We start from the raw sequence: 15679 nt of genomic DNA on the forward strand, positions 1-15679 counted from the left end.
TTTTTCCCTTGTTAATGCTTTCTGAAGCCAGTAGCAAGGAAGGAATTAATGCCCCAGATTAAGCGGGAGGACGTGCTGACAGCACAGGAACTAAATCAACCAAAAAAGCATTGCAATGGTTGGAATTGCTGGTGTTGGAGAGTTCTGCCTCTGTCTGGATGGAAAGAGGAGGATAAAGATAAGCCTTACAAACAGGGAGAGCTGTGGGGCTGCTGATGGCAAGTGTCTTATAGAATCATGGAATGGTTTTGTTGGAAGAGATCTTAAAAACCATCCCATCCCACCCCCTGCCATGGCCAGGGCCACCTTCCACTGTCCCAGCTTGCTCCAAGCCCTGTCCAGCCGGGCCTTGGACACTTCCAGGGATGGGGAGTCAAATGATGCTGGTTGGAGCACTGCCAGGGAACGTGGGGGTGTCAGAGAAGTTCAGCAGAGCCAGGGAGAATTATTTTCTTTCACTGCTGTGAAAGAAAATCATGGAATCATTAAGGTTGGAGCAGGCCTTTATCATCAAAGCAGCACCACATTCCCTACCAGCCGTGTCCCCAGGTGCCACATCTACATGGTTTTTGCACAGTTATAGGTATAAGGACTCCAACAGTGCCCAGGGCAGTCTGTGCCAGCGCTTGACAACCTTTTCCATAAAAAAATGTCCCCAATATCCAATCTAAACCTCCCCTGGCAAATCCTGAGGTCATTTCCTCTCGTCCTGTCACTGGAAGCAGCTTCGTGCAGGAACACTTCACAAAATGAATCAAAATAACCTTTGGTCTCCAGGCTCAGGCTGCAATTTTCCTCCTCCACACAGATAAAATAGGGAGAAATCCACCCCAAATGTGCCCTCCAGGCTGTGGTGACAGCCAGAGTTGGTCACCTCCAAAGGCAAATCCAGCTGGGGGACAAAGGTTGTCCATAACCAGGGCTCACTTTGAAAAAAGTTGGGAATTCTTGGTTTTTCTCCTGGCTGTGCTGACAGTCCAGCAGAGGCCCCTCATTCCCTGCTTATGCCAGAGATCCTGGAGCTGGACTGGGAGCTGGCAGGTGGCTGCTGCTCCATTCAAGGCTCGTTTATAACCAGGAGCTGATAACATCTCCCAGCCATTCAATTGGCTTCCTGGATTTTCTGTTTGGAAATCGGTGCTTTAATATCTCGAGAACAGAGGAAGCCAAGGAAGGCAGAGGCTTCCCTTGAGGGAAGTACAAAGCGTGGCTCTGTCCAGATACACGTCCCAAGGGACATCCATCTAAGTCCATCAGCAAAGTGCCAGGCTTGAAGCCAAAAATTCCCCGTGAAGCTGTGAAAGCCCTGACTTTTGCCATTCCAGTAGGATTCCCTTGGGGTTTCTGCACTTTTTGAGAGGAAAATCAGAGCAAATAAATAAGAATGTCAGAGCAAAGGAGCCTGAGACTCCCCCCTCTCTGATCTCTGGTTTTAACTGGTTATGGATTGGGGGAAATACAGAATTTCTGATTTGTGTAAAGCAGACCCTGTCTCTGACTGTGCTGGGATCCTGCATGGAGCACCTTCTGTACCAGAGCAGGGAGACTGTGGAATTATCTCAGCTGTTCACCAGGAGCAGCTGCCAAAAGAGAGGGTTCTGCTCCCACTGCTCACTGGCTTATCCCCACCCTCAAAAGCACCCAAATCCCAAAATTCCCTTCAGGGAAAGGCTCTGGTGGCTCAATCCCTGCACACGTGTGTGCTCACATCTGAGTAAGCACAGGAGGCTCTTGGAGGAATGGCTGTTTCCATGCTGCTCCGGCCAAACTTCCTCGTGGAGCAGCCAAATTTCTCTGCATGTGTCACTGCCCTCCTTTGCTTGTCCTTTATCAGACACCAGGGATTGCAGCAGGGCTTTGGTGCTGCTGCTTCATCAGAGCAGCTTTGGTGGGGGTGTTTCAGTGTGTCCGTGGTGTCACTGAGCTGTGACAGGATTCACCAGCCCAGAACTGAAGCTGCTCCTGATTGAAATGCTCCAGCAGCTGCTCCCAAAGGCTCTGTCCAGCTCTTGTCACATTTTCCAGGACACTGACCCCCATCAATCTGCTCCAGCACCACAACAGCCATGAGAAAGCAGAAATCTTACACTGTCTTTATGTCTGTCCCGGATCTTCTTTAATTAGGCTGGTGAACCATTAATTAGGCTACCTAAGCTTCTTTAGAGATGCTTAATCTTCCTGGGCAAGCAGGGCTCACAATATCAGGGATGGATCCAGCTGACACCAGCTGAAACTGGTTTTCCTTACCTGGCACCAGCCTTGTTTTGCTCTATTCCCAATTTGCTGATGAACAAGTTTTGATATTTTTCCACTCATTTATGTCCCGAGCTGACCCAGAAGCACTTCAATGCCAGTGTCATTATACAGGTCCCTGACTCACTTGGGCTGAGGGGTTTGTAGGTCCAGGGACACAATTTGGGGCTCAACCCCATATCTCTGAACCCCCTTTGAGATTTCTAAAGAAATAATTGAGTGAACCTGAGAGAAGTGAAGTGAGTAAAAGGAAACCTTAGAAAATCAGAAGTGAGAAGTGAGTCCTGGCCAGTGAGCTCATATTGCTCGGGGAACAAACCAGCCAATAATACCTTAAAATCCCCAGCCCTTATGCAAAGGACCATTTTTTCCTCACCAATATTCAAATTCGGAGTCTGATGCAACCCGGGCTGGAGTGGAGTCAGGCTGCAGTGGCTGCGGAGCCCCACGAGGTGTCAGCGCCAGTGCAGCCCCGCTGCTGCTGCTGCTGCTGCTGCTGCTGCAACACCCGGCCCGGCCTTGCATCAGCTCCGAGCAGGGCTCGGCTTTCAGCGATGCGGATATCCCAGCTCCAGCACAGCCTGGATTCAGGGATGCGGATATCCCAGCTCCAGCACAGCCTGGATTCAGGGATGCGGATATCCCAGCTCCAGCACAGCCTGGATTCAGGGATGCGGATATCCCAGCTCCAGCACAGCCTGGATTCAGGGAAGTGGATATCCCAGCTCCAGCACAGCCTGGATTCAGGGATGCGGATATCCCAGCTCCAGCACAGCCTGGATTCAGGGATGCGGATATCCCGGCTCCAGGCACAGCCTGGATTCAGGGATGCGGATATCCCGGCTCCAGCACAGCCTGGATTCAGGGATGTGGATATCCCCTGGATTCAGGGATGCGGATATCCCGGCTCCAGGCACAGCCTGGATTCAGGGATGTGGATATACCCCCTGGATTCAGGGAAGTGGATATCCCGGCTCCAGGCACAGCCTGGATTCAGGGATGTGGATATCCCCTGGATACAGGAATGCAGATATCCCCTGGATTCAGGGATGTGAATGTCCCAGCTCCAGGAGGCCGTCAGGGAAATGTTCTCCTGTGAGCAAAGCACGTTGAGATGGAGAAATCCTTTGTATTTCAGTTTCTCCAGCTTCAGGACATTCTTGGGAATTTGGCAGTGGAGAAAATACTTCCACTCTTAATCCCATGGTTTTGCTGAGAACATGTCCAAGCACATTTGGGGACACCTCCTCTACCATGAGTTGCCTGCACAGCCCAGGATTGTTTTTTGGGATGCACCATCTCCAGAGAGCTCGGGGCTGTTTTTTTGGGATGCACCATCTCCAGAGCAGAGCCTGCAGTGGGTGCTGCAGAGACTGGCCACAGTCCTCAGCACTGTTTGCCCTCAGAAAGCAGATACAAATCCACTTAAAGATAACCTTAAATGCTGTACGGACATCCAGTTATCTCAGAGCCAGCACTCAGTTCCCAGCACAAACCCTTCCTCACAGGGCTGAGAACATCTTAGAGACGTTTCCCTTAGATGGGGAAGGAAATGCTGGGGCCAGATGAAATCAGCAGTGAGACACAGCCAGGCTGGGGCAGGGCAGGGCTGAGTGTCCTGCTGGCTTTTGTTGCAATCCAGGAAAAAAATGCCCTCATCCAGGTGTTCTCCAACACCAGTTTTCCTCTGTCACTTGCTGAAGGAGCCTTAGGAACCTGGGCTCAGTGGCTCACCTGTGTTCAGGGGGAGGGATCTTGTGGCAGGGAGGATGAGGAGGATTCCCTATATATTATCAGAAGAAGGTTTAATTTAAACATCACAGAAAAATCCCTGAGTTCCAGCACAGTGACACATGAGAAGAGACTGGTTGTGGCATTTTCAGAGCTGTGTCTAAGCCCCTGTCAAAGAGGGTTGGAGGGAATCGAGCTGTTCTGCGGAAAGGGTGGATCTGGATCATTTCTCCCTGTCCTGCCATGCCCAGCTGAGAAGGTAAAGGACAGGGCCTGACCCTCACGGTTTGATTTTTACCTCCCTCAGCCCTGACAACAGTGCCACTGATGGCATTAATTCTGGTTTATCTCCACAGAAACCCACTGACCCTGGCCTGAGGGGTGAGCAGGTTTTCCCACAACTGGTTGGCATTGCTTTTCCTTGTGGTGCTGTGACAGCCTTTGGGATCAGATGGATTTCCTGCCCTACCTGCTGCTGTCAAGGCACTTGACGAGGCTTTACCAGTCAGAGCAAGGCTGGGGAGGATTTGGTGAGTTCTGCTCCAGTTCAGTCTGGTTCCCTGAGCTCCTCAGTAGAGATAACTCCTTACATCTCTTATCTTGTTCAGCATTTACCCTCAGGAAACGATGACCCTGGCAAGATTCCTTGTGGTTTTGCAAAAGGAAAGAAAATATTTGTTCATTCTCAGCAGCTTAAAAAGGTACAAGTGGGTGTGTTAACCACTCTCTGAGCAGGAATGTTCTCCTAAAGCAGTGACCTGCAGGAGGAGGAGCTGCTGTGGTGGGGTCAGTGCAGGAGACATGGGAGAGCTCTTCCCCATGGTTAAAATTATGTTGAATTTCCTTTCTCACTCTTCCCTGTGAACCCCCAAAATCTCAGCAGAACCTCTAGGGATGGGTGGCAATTTAGGGACCATGAAATGTAAATTAAAGTTTGCTTTTCCTTCCAGCAGGACATGGAGTGTCATCTACAGAGCCCCCCACCTCCTCCCAACACTGCTCCTGCATGACTGCCCACAGGGATTCAAACTGCAGCAATTTAGATTTTAAAAGATGACATCACATCCACTGCTGAACACGTCTCGGGGTGTTTTTACAGACATGACGTAACAGGTGATTGTCCCATATCTCTCTATCACTGACTCAGTTTTTGAAGAAAAGATCTAATTTTAACCCGCAGCCTCAGAAAAGTGTTTCCATCCTGTCTCTCTGAAAATAACCACCTTGGTTTCCTGATCTGAGATGTCATTTCTGTTGCTAGGAAAGAAAGAGTGACACAGGAAGGCCAGCCCCAGGTGTCAGGGACACGTCACAGCTGGGGTTTTCTGTGCTGCCTGCACAGAAAGCTGGGGTTTCACGATGACCACATGAACATCAGCCTCACCCACCACACTCCATCCATCCCACTGATGAGGCAGGTGGGAATTAGATCCCATTGCACAACCAATATTTACTCAGCTCCCTGCTGGGCAGCTCTGCCTGGCATTGCTTGGAGAGCAAACGGAGTTTCTATGGTGGTTCCTGGCACCCAGCACAGCTTCACTCTTCCCACAGGGAGAACTGGCACATTCTGGGGAGAAGCAGCCCAGGAGGGATTGGGATTGGGATGGGGATTGGGATTGAGATGGTGGCTGAGTCCCTGGGGCTGGTGGGTGTCCATGAGGGGTTATTCCTCTCTTCCAGGCTGTCCCCACAGCAGCCAGCAGCAGTGATGGGTTATGCTCCCGTGGAAGAGTCCCAGAATATCCTGAGTTGGAGGGAATTCAGAAGGACCATTGAAATCCAGCCCCTGGATTTTATCTACAGTTTCCCTGAGAGTCCAGGGCAGGTTCCTGGAAGAGGAGACACAGGGAATGTGTTTGTGCCCACCAGCTGCCCACTCCCTTCTTTCATGGTGCTTTCATGGACAGGCACCTCCTGCTCACTTATGGCACTGGGGGGTGTCAGTCCATGAAAAAGGTTGGATATTTCAGGACACCATGAAATCAAGGAGCTGCACAGCCCACACAGGGCAGTGAATCCTTCCCTGTGGCACTGCTGCCATGGGACCTCCATTGGAGAATCTCCAGGAAGGTTTCATCTGGGAATTGGTGAATATCCCACAAACACACGAACCGGTGATGCTCTGAAGTGCAGAGCAGCTGTGAGGAGAGGCTGCAGCTCTGCCCAGGCACAGACTTGCCTGGAGAAGGGCTCAGCTGGAGGCAGGCATGGGCTGGTGCTGGGCTCATTCCTCCCAAATCCCTCACCTTTATCCCCTGCAGCCCGAGGGCAGCGGGGTTGGAACAGGCTGCTGGATCTTTATTGGGGAGAGGCAGTGAGTCAGGCCCAGCCAGAGCTCTGCCTGCATCCTCACAAATCCCTTCAGCCCCAGGTGAAGTCATGGCAACTTCAGCCAGGTGCTGCAGGGAGTGTGGGCTGGCCTTGGAGCAGCCGTATCCAGAGCCTTCCACTTCCCAAGGTGCTGCATTCCGAAGGTTGTGGCCCCGTGCTTCCCATCACCCTTTGGGATTCTGCGTACAGGGATTTCTCCCTCCTGCCCATCACCAAACCACCAGCAGGGAATCTCCTCCTGACCTTCCTTTTCCTGTTTGCAGGATCAAATCTCTTTTTGGTTCCAGGCCAATTTTCCTCTTTGTCTCCAGTTCCATGTCTCTTCCCAAGCCCAGTTTCTGTCACACCTGGCTGGAGCCAAGCATCCCTGAGATCCATTTTGTCCTTGTTGTGTTCTCAGAGTCTCCCCCATGTCCATCGGGGGGTGGATCCCCATCCCAGCAGGATTTAGGGAATGAGGCTGGAGCAGATCAGCCCTCAGTGATCCTTGCAGGGTCAGGCCTGGCGCCCGCGAGGCTGTGGCACACAAAGCAGCGTGTGCAGCTCCACAGAAAAGCTGGAATTCATTTAATAAAGCCAAGGAAAATCAAACGAAAGCCTCCTTCCCTGCCTAATCCCCTGCATGCATCAACAGAGCTGCAGCATCCAAAGGCTCCAGGCTGGAGCCTTTTACCCAGTGGAGAGCAGGCTGCAACAGGCAGCTGGGGAAATCCAAGAATTGCCATAAATTCTGTTCCTGGGGGAATCTTCTCCTGCATCTCAACTTCCTATTCCTGAGACAGCTCTGCACTCAGCAGCCTTGTGGCTGGAAATCCCTTTCCTCTAAAAAAAAAAAAAAAAAAAAAAAAAGGAAGAAAAATCTGCAATATTTGGGGAAACAGGGCAGAGCCAACTGTTTCCTGCTGTTTTTTCTGATGCAACAGCCCTTGGCAAGGTCTTGCATCAGTCCCTGAGGATGCTGCAAGCCCATGGCCAGAATGAGGAGGGTGTCAAAGTGCTTTTCAGGCTGATTTTTCTGTGTGGAGGGCAGGGGAGAAATCCAGATGGTATTTGGCCCACACAGCAAGAAGCAAATCCCAGAGAGAATATTTTGCAGGATTTGTGGGTTTATCTTGTTTGCCTTGGGTACAGGAGCTTCTCTCAGATTTGGTTTCCTGAATAAGACAGACAAAAACCTGTTTAACCTTTGCTCAGCAGTGATAGCACCTGCTCAGAAATTCCATGGGGTACTAGGAAAAAGGCTAATTTTGCTGCAATTGCTATTAATTTTAATTAAATGTGGAAGATGAAGAGAGAATGGTTTGAGGCTTGCAGGATTTCTAACTAGGTAATACCAGGCTTCTGGTTTTTCTAGAAAATATTAGAGGTACCTGAAGAAAACAGACATAAACAAGGGACAAAAGGATTTTCCATCCCCAAATGTTCCTCCTCAAGAAAAAATTGTGACAGCAAGAGTAATTTTTGATTATTCAGAGGGTCTGGCATACACTGGGATTAATGTGGCTCTAAACGACTTTCTTCTGTGAGCTGGGATTTTTATTTTGAACACTTTATTTCCTCTGCCTGTGGAAGGGCTCCCCAGTTAACAGCCCAGAGCTCTCCATGCAGCTGCCTCCCCAGGAACGGGCTGTCCCGAGCTGATTGCTGCAGTAACGGCACGGCCTGAGCCATCATGTGAGAGCTTAAACTCTTTACATTGTGGGAGCCAGTGCCTCTTGGAAAGCCTCTTTCGGGCAACTTTGTCACTGTGGATTATGGGGCTTTTTTTTTTTCCCCCCCTAATGCAAACCCAGTGCTGGCACAGGGATAAATCCCATTTAGCAGGAGCAAGGCTGTGCACAGACAGACAGACAGACAGACAGGAGACTACAGCCACCAGCAGCGAGCTCAGCCCTACAATTCCTGCAGTCCACCAGGAATTTCATTCACAGATCCAGCTGCCTCCAAACATGCAGGAAAAGCTGGGACAACCCCAAACCCTTCAGCTTCATCTTCCTCAGAAAGATTCCATGGGCTGCTGCCTTTAGAGGCACAAAGTAACACCAGGCTTCTGGTTTTTCTAGGAAATATTAGAGGCATCTGAAGAAAACAAACATAAACAAAGGGAAAAAGGATTTTTCCATCCCCAAATGTTCTTTCTCAAGAAATAATTCGCGACCAGTGAGAGTAATTTTTGCCCTGGTGCCTTTTGGGTGCTTTTGGAAGCCGGGGCCAGCGGGAATGTGCTTCCTGTGGTCCTCACAGGCTCCAGGAGTGTCTGGAGTATTCTCCACCACAGAGAGCTGAAATCCCAGTGACTGAGCAGGAGCTTCACCCCCACCCTGCTCCTGGCAGGGCACCACGGCCCCTCCAGACATTTGAATTGTCTTTTAGCTGAGCTGGTGGCTTTTTGCTCGGAGATCCAATGTGCAGCAGCTCCTTGCAGCACAAAGCTCCCGAATTCCTGAGGTGCCCAGACCTGATTTCTGCGAGGCTCCCGCCCTGCAGCTCCCTCTGCTTACACAAGTGAGGAGCTGCGTGAGCAGAGGGGCAGCCGCTGCTTCCCTGGGCAAGTCAGAGCAGAAATGACCTCACTGAGATCCAGAGCCAGGCTCCTGGAGATGTTGACCAAACCAGCCGGGAAACGGCTCCAAAGTGAAGCACACCACACTCCTGGAGTATTGCAACATCCCCAGGGTCTGCTCAGGCTCAGGGCTCTGTGCCTTTCATTCTGTCACTCGTTTTGGGATAATTCTGGGCTGCTCTGGAGGCTGCAGGATTTGTCACCTGATGCTGTGACAGTCCCTGGTGCTGGCATGATGCAGACACGTGGGGTGGGAGCTGGCAGTGGGGATGGGTGAGCTTGAACCTCCAGCCCCAAGCATTCCATGATTCTGAGGGCAGGCAGCATGGCCAAATGCACCCCCGAGGTGGCTCTGTGACCTGTGGGTGTCCCTGTCACCCTGGGGGACACACACAGTGACAAGTGATGCCAACTCACGCAGAAAAACTGGGAGAGCGGGGTGGGATCCTGGAGCTGGACACTGCAGTGCTCCTGCTCTGGCTGCAGAGGGAGGCAGGGAATCGCTTCCAAAAGGAGGTGTTGGAAAAAGCTCTTTATTTAAATAAAAAAGAATTATTTTCCCTACATAACGTGTCCATAATCCTGCCTGTTCCCATCTCTTGGGCACTGTCCTCACTCACTGCCTCCCCAGCTCCATCCCAGCTCTTTGCTGGCTGCCACAGCTCCAGGTGCTCACGTGGATAATCGGGTTCAGCTCCCCCAAATCCAGGAACAGGCTCTCCAAGGCTTGGATTGCACTGGCCTAAGGCAACAGGGACATTTTCCCAGCAAACCCTGCCTGCAAACTGGTTTTTCGATGGAGGGATCCAAATGTGGATTCATCTTTCCCATTGTGCAGCTTGGATGAAGAGCAAGGGAATTTCCAGCATTTATTGTCCCAGCTGACTGAGACAGAGCTTTCAGGCTGTTCTGGGAAGATGAGCAAGAGCTTTCTCAGTGGGGGAAACTGAGGCACAGCCAGGAACAACGGTGGTTTCTGTGGATTTCCAGTCCCTCCTGCCCACCCTGCTGCTTCCTGCGCCATCCATTCCCAGCTGGGAGAACTGCAGTCCAAGACAGGCAGGAAATTTGCATCTCCAGGAATTAAGCAGGGGGAAAAATCCTTATGGGGATCTCTGAAAAAAATCCCTGTTACATTTCAAGGCCTGGAATCAGGGAGTTGAATAGATCCTTTTGTTAAAGATCTTTAACACCCATCTTTCCAAAAATCCTGTGCTGCTGAGCTCTGCCACCTAAAAAATAAATTAATTAAATTAAAAATAAATCTCCAGCAAAATCAGCTGGAGAGACACCTTCATTTCATGGCTTTGCAGGTTAAAATCAGCAACTCCTTTAAAAAATGGTAAAAACCCCTTGAGGCAGTTCCATTGCCTCAATATTAAAGGAACAATTTTGTTGCTGGGTGTTATTTTGCTGCTAGGAAGTTTGTCAACATCAATTCTCCTTGTCTCCAATTTCCCTCATACCTGGAGCTCGTTTGCACTGCATGAATTTATTTCCCTCCGAGGATCCCTTTATTAGTTCCAGCCACAATTCCCTGTCAGCTCCTTGTTTTGATTTATCTGTGCACCCTTGAAGCTGTTCCCGGCCCGTGTCGCACCCCACCCTTCAGTGGCTTCTTCCCAACCCAAACAGATTTAGGGCCTTTCATCTTCCACACAAATCTTCAAAGGAACAACAGTTTTATGGGTTTTGCAATTCCCTCCAGTCCTGGGACATTCCCACCTGCTGCTCCAAGGGCTCACCCTTCCTTGGTGGCATTCCCTGTGTTCTCCACAGCCCTCCCACACAGGAGCTCCTGGCTTTGGGGAGAAAAACACCCTGGGTTTGGTCTGAGGGTGGGAAAATGTCAGCCTTGCTCCCTGTGTGTGTGTTCCAGAGGGATGTGCTCCCATGCCTGCCCTCTCCCACACCTCCAGCCCCCAGGACAAACCCAGCAGCCACCAGAGCAGAGCTGGGGACATGTCTGGACAGTGCTGGGCCACACGTGTCCCCCATTCCAGGAGTCCTTCCCAGGAAAAGCCCTCCAGGAGCCTTCCTCTGCTACTGATGAGTCCACATCCATTCTCTGGAGGAGTTTCCAGCTGTGGCTTCTCCACCCCTGGGGGTGTTCAAGGGGCTTGGAGCAACCTGGGCTAGTGGGAACAAGATGAGCTTTCAGGTCATTCCATGGTTCTGTGAGGGCACAGTGGCACCAGGGAAAGGTCAGCTGGGGGAGCCAGGAGCCACAGGGCCCAGTCTGGTGACCAGCAGTGGTGATCTGTGGGGAATGCATGGAGCAGGAGCGTGATCCCACCCCAGGTTTGCCCTGGACTCACAGAGTGTCCCTCCACAGGGCCCAGTCTGGTGACCAGCAGTGGTGATCTGTGGGGAATGCATGGAGCAGGAGCGTGATCCCACCCCAGGTTTGCCCCGGACTCACAGAGTGTCCCCCAGATGAAGAACCCTTTTGTCTGTGCTGTGGGAGTGCACAAAGCAAAGTGCTCTGAGCACATCCCCAGCCCCAGGGGCTGCAGACACTTCCTGCCTTTGTTGGGTGTCCAGGTCCTCTCCTGCTCCCAGCCAGAGCCCAGCCCTGGAGGGGTCACTGGTGGGGCTGGGCAGGGGCTGGAGCAGCAGCCCACAGATCCATGGGGATTGCCCAGATCCAGTGGGATTTCACTCCCTGGCTTTGGATTTCCTTGTTCTCCAGGCTCTGCCAGCCTGTCCATCCCCTTTTCCAGGCCCTGAAGCAGGAGATGATCCCTGGGTGAGCCCTGCAGACCTCCCTCTGTTATTAACTACTTCTTCCCTCTCTCCAGAACAAGAATTCCCTTTTCCAACCCCTATGGGAAGCTCAGTGAGTCCCTCCTCGTCACACCTGAACTGGCTGTGGAATTTGTGTGACACTTGCTCAGCCCATGTGGCACCACTCAAGTCCCACTTCACTGGGATTTCTCCACAGCTTTTCCTGCCCATTTCTTCTTCTGGGATGTGTTTGTGTCCCAGGGGAACAGCCCCAGCACCACCCACTCCTTTAGGAAGGAAAACCTTGGAGTTCTGCCCTTTGCAACCCCAAATCAAATCCTCCACCAGCCCCTGGGAGCCTGAGCATCCCTGCCCTTCTCCTTTCCCACTGAAACGCCTCTTCTCCAGCCTGGAATGGACAGGGAAAAGGAATTGGAGCACTTCTCCCATCAAAACGTGGTGCCTTCCTACTGCTGGGCATTCCTTTTGCTGCACAGAACTGTGGACACACCCTGGGAGTTGGGATATTCCTCCTCTGCTCCCTCCTCATGCCCAAAGCTCTCCCACTTCCCCATTCCCTTAGTTTTAACCTCAGGAAAATGATCTAGAATTTAAAAAGGAGGATGGAGATGGAGGCATGGATGCTCTCATTGGTCCTAAATCCAGCTGCAAGAGGAATAGTTGGAAACCCAGGTGGATGTGGGATAATCATGGAAAAAGAAAACTTTTTGAGGCAAAGACCAGCAACCAGAGTGTTGTAATTCAGCTTTCTTTGTTAAAAAAACAAAACAAAACAACCCAAAACATAGAACAACCCGAACATTGAACAGATTTGTTAAACCACAGACATAAAAGAATCAAGAAATACTACCAAAAAAAAAATTACATTGCAAGAGACATCTTGTTGTCCAAGGCCATTGGATTCAGGAGCTGCTGGCTGCCCAGCCCTCAGTCAGTGGAATTGCTGTGCTGCCAGGAACACAAACGTTGGGAACACACAGCACTTACTGGAGAAGAATTAAGACTAAAAGATATTTACCCCTTTCAAATAAATATAGTGTCATCTACAGATACATTTAAATTAGTAAAACAGGTTTTTTTAAAGCAACCAAATATAACAAAATCATAAATCAGGTTCAGGTTTTCCTGTGTGTTAAGAGCTTTTTTTTTTTCCTGTGTTTAAAAAAAAAAAACAACAAAAATACAAAGCAAAGTGTCTCTGAAAAGTCAGATTCTCCACCAGGAGTGAAGGTCACCCTCCCTTTGTTCTGAGGGTGCGAGCAAGGTCTGGGAACCACTCAAGATCCTCCATCTCCAAGGATTTTGGTGGGACATGGACCTCCTCCCATCCTCTGAACAAACCAGGAGGCGTTTCCCTTGCCTGCTGTTGATCCCAGCACAGCCACAGCCCGGGATGAGGGAGAGCCCCTGTGCTGGGCTGAACAGCAGCCCTCGGGAAGAGCTCAGCTGGAGCTATAAAGTCTCTTTTAGGCAGTTTAGAAATTAATTCAGTGTTTAAAAAAATACTTTTTATTTTTACTCATTACCACTTCCACAGCTGGAGGAAGCAACACTCCTTCTCAGGCAAGGAATAACCCTCTGGATATGGGATCCTTTGGGATCACCGACCCCGAGCCACGTTTCCTACCACTGCATCATCAAACTGGGAGCTCTTGGTTGCACCAGCAGCATCCCACACACATTCCCAACCCAGTTCCAGTTCCAACTGGGGAGAACTCGAGCCCAGGCAAAGCCAGCACAATCCTGGATGTCACTCCTCAAGGAGACACCCGGGATGAGGAGCCCCTGGAGCTGCCCCCAGCACCGAGGTCTCCAGGATGTCCTGGTAGGGATGAGGGAGCAGATTCCTATTCCTGCAGGATGAGCAGATTCCCAGCCCTGCAGGGATGGAGGAGCAGATTCCTATTCCTGCAGGATGAGCAGATTCCTATTCCTGCAGGGATGAGGGAGCAGATTCCCATTCCTGCAGGATGAGCAGATTCCCAGCCCTGCAGGGTTGGAGGAGCAGATTCCCAGCTCTGCAGAGATGGAGGAGCAGATTCCTATTCCTGCAGGATGAGCTGATTCCCAGCCCTGCAGGGATGGAGGAGCAGATTCCCAGCCCTGCAGGGATGGAGGAGCAGATTCCCAGCGCTGCAGGGATGGAGGAGCAGATTCCCAGCTCTGCAGGATCTCCCTGCTTGGCAGCCAGGCGTGGCTGGCTCTGGCTGAGGCACAGGCTGGGATTCAATCCCTGGGGTCACAGCCAGAACTCGGCACCAGCCCGGAGCCACCCTGCCCTGGGGCTGCCCTTTCCCAAGCTCCAGGAGCTGCTTTGTTCCAGCCCTTTCCCAATTTCATGTCAGAGTGGATGGAGGAAGAGCTGGCATCCCACGGGAGCAGCCCAAGTTGTGTAAGGATGTTTGGCAGTTTCCTCAAGGATTTGTTTTGTAATCTGATTTTCGATTAAAGCCTGAGAGCGCTGTGGCCTCGGCCGAAGGCACAGGTACCTTCCCAGACCGAGTGGAAACATTCCCTGGGATTCCCTGCAGCCAGAGCAGGACTCTGCCCCTGGGAATATCTCTCCAGGGTTGGGAAGTCACAGCTCCAGGAACAGCCCCACTGCTCCTGCCCGGACCCACCACGGAGCAGCCCTGGAGGAGCCCGATTTATTCCCTTGCCTGAGCCACCCACTGGGAGAGGACTTGGACAAGAACAAAGCCACTTCCCAGGAGTTCCAATCCAGCTGAAGGGCCTTTAAAGTTTGTTCAACTGTGCCAGAGTCCCTTTGAACTCCGTGGCCACTGAGGGGGTCGTTCCAAACAAAAGCCTGTTTACCAGAACACAGTGTCTGAGATGGAAACCACTGCAAATTCTGCAGGAAGTTTAAAAAAAAAATCATTAAAAGTTCATCACGATGACATAAATGCCCCTGGTTCTTGCAGGGCTGGTTCCCCTCCCAGCTGGAGGAAGGGTTCATTTAGAAACAGGAACCCGATGGGTATGGAAGTGCCTGGCCAGCAGCTCCTGCTCTGTTTAGCAATCCCTGCGGGATGCAATTCTGTGACCACCCCAAACAACTGCCAGCCTGGGAGCCTGAACTCAGAAACAGCTGCAGAGGAGCAGGATTGGAAGCTGGGGTTGGTTCAGGAGCACTTGGAGTCAGCTCAGGGATCACGGCACAGCCACGGCGCCGCCATCGGGCTCTGCGACCTTCAAGGTCTTTTCCCACCTGAATTCCATGGACAGAACAGCTCCAGCAGGACTTGCAGGGAGCTGCCAATGGAACAGATCCCTGTGGAACCCACTGTGGGTCACTGTGGTTGCAGGATCATTGTGGGGAGGGAGATGAACCCTCCCTGCCTGACCACGGGCTCCAAAGAGCAAACACAGAAACAACAGGAAAAATCCCACCTCCAGTGCTGGCAGTGATGGGAAACTGGGAACTGTGTGGCTCCCCTGCCCTCCCTGACACACCTCACTCCACGTCTGAGGAAAACAAGCAGCAAGGCTGTCTCTCCCAGGGGTGAATTCTCCCTTTTCCACACCCAAACCCACCAGAACAGCACAAGCTGAAGGCAGATGTTGCTGATCCAAGGGAAGAGCTGCCACACCAGACAGCAGAGGCTGGCAGCCATTTCCATGATTGCAGGAACTACTTGTTGTCTTTTCTTTCTAAAATTAAACTCAGTTTTACCCCATTCCTCATTATCTCCCAAACCTCCAGGAAAAACCAACCCAAGCTCTTCCAGCCGTGCCACCAAGCCCTGGTGGGGGGCAGCTATGGGGGAACAATAATGGCTCCAGGGTGAAAGAAATCAGCTTTTTGGCAGATTGACTTTGAGATGTGAGCTGGGGCTGACCAAATTCAGCCTTTCTGTGGCTCTGTGCTGGTACCTGGTTCCATTTCTTCCTAAACCTCTATTGCCAAGGAGATGCTGATGGGATGCCCACGGAGGTGGGATCAGTGCCAGAGCCTCAGGTTAGTACAAGAGCAAATCTTCAGCAGCAAGTGAGAAATCACGGAAATCCACAAAAAGCAAAGCAAGCCTGTTAAGGATTTAATTAAAA

This window comes from Motacilla alba, chromosome 11 (genome assembly GCF_015832195.1).
Source record: "Motacilla alba alba isolate MOTALB_02 chromosome 11, Motacilla_alba_V1.0_pri, whole genome shotgun sequence".
NCBI classification, from domain to species: domain Eukaryota; kingdom Metazoa; phylum Chordata; class Aves; order Passeriformes; family Motacillidae; genus Motacilla; species Motacilla alba.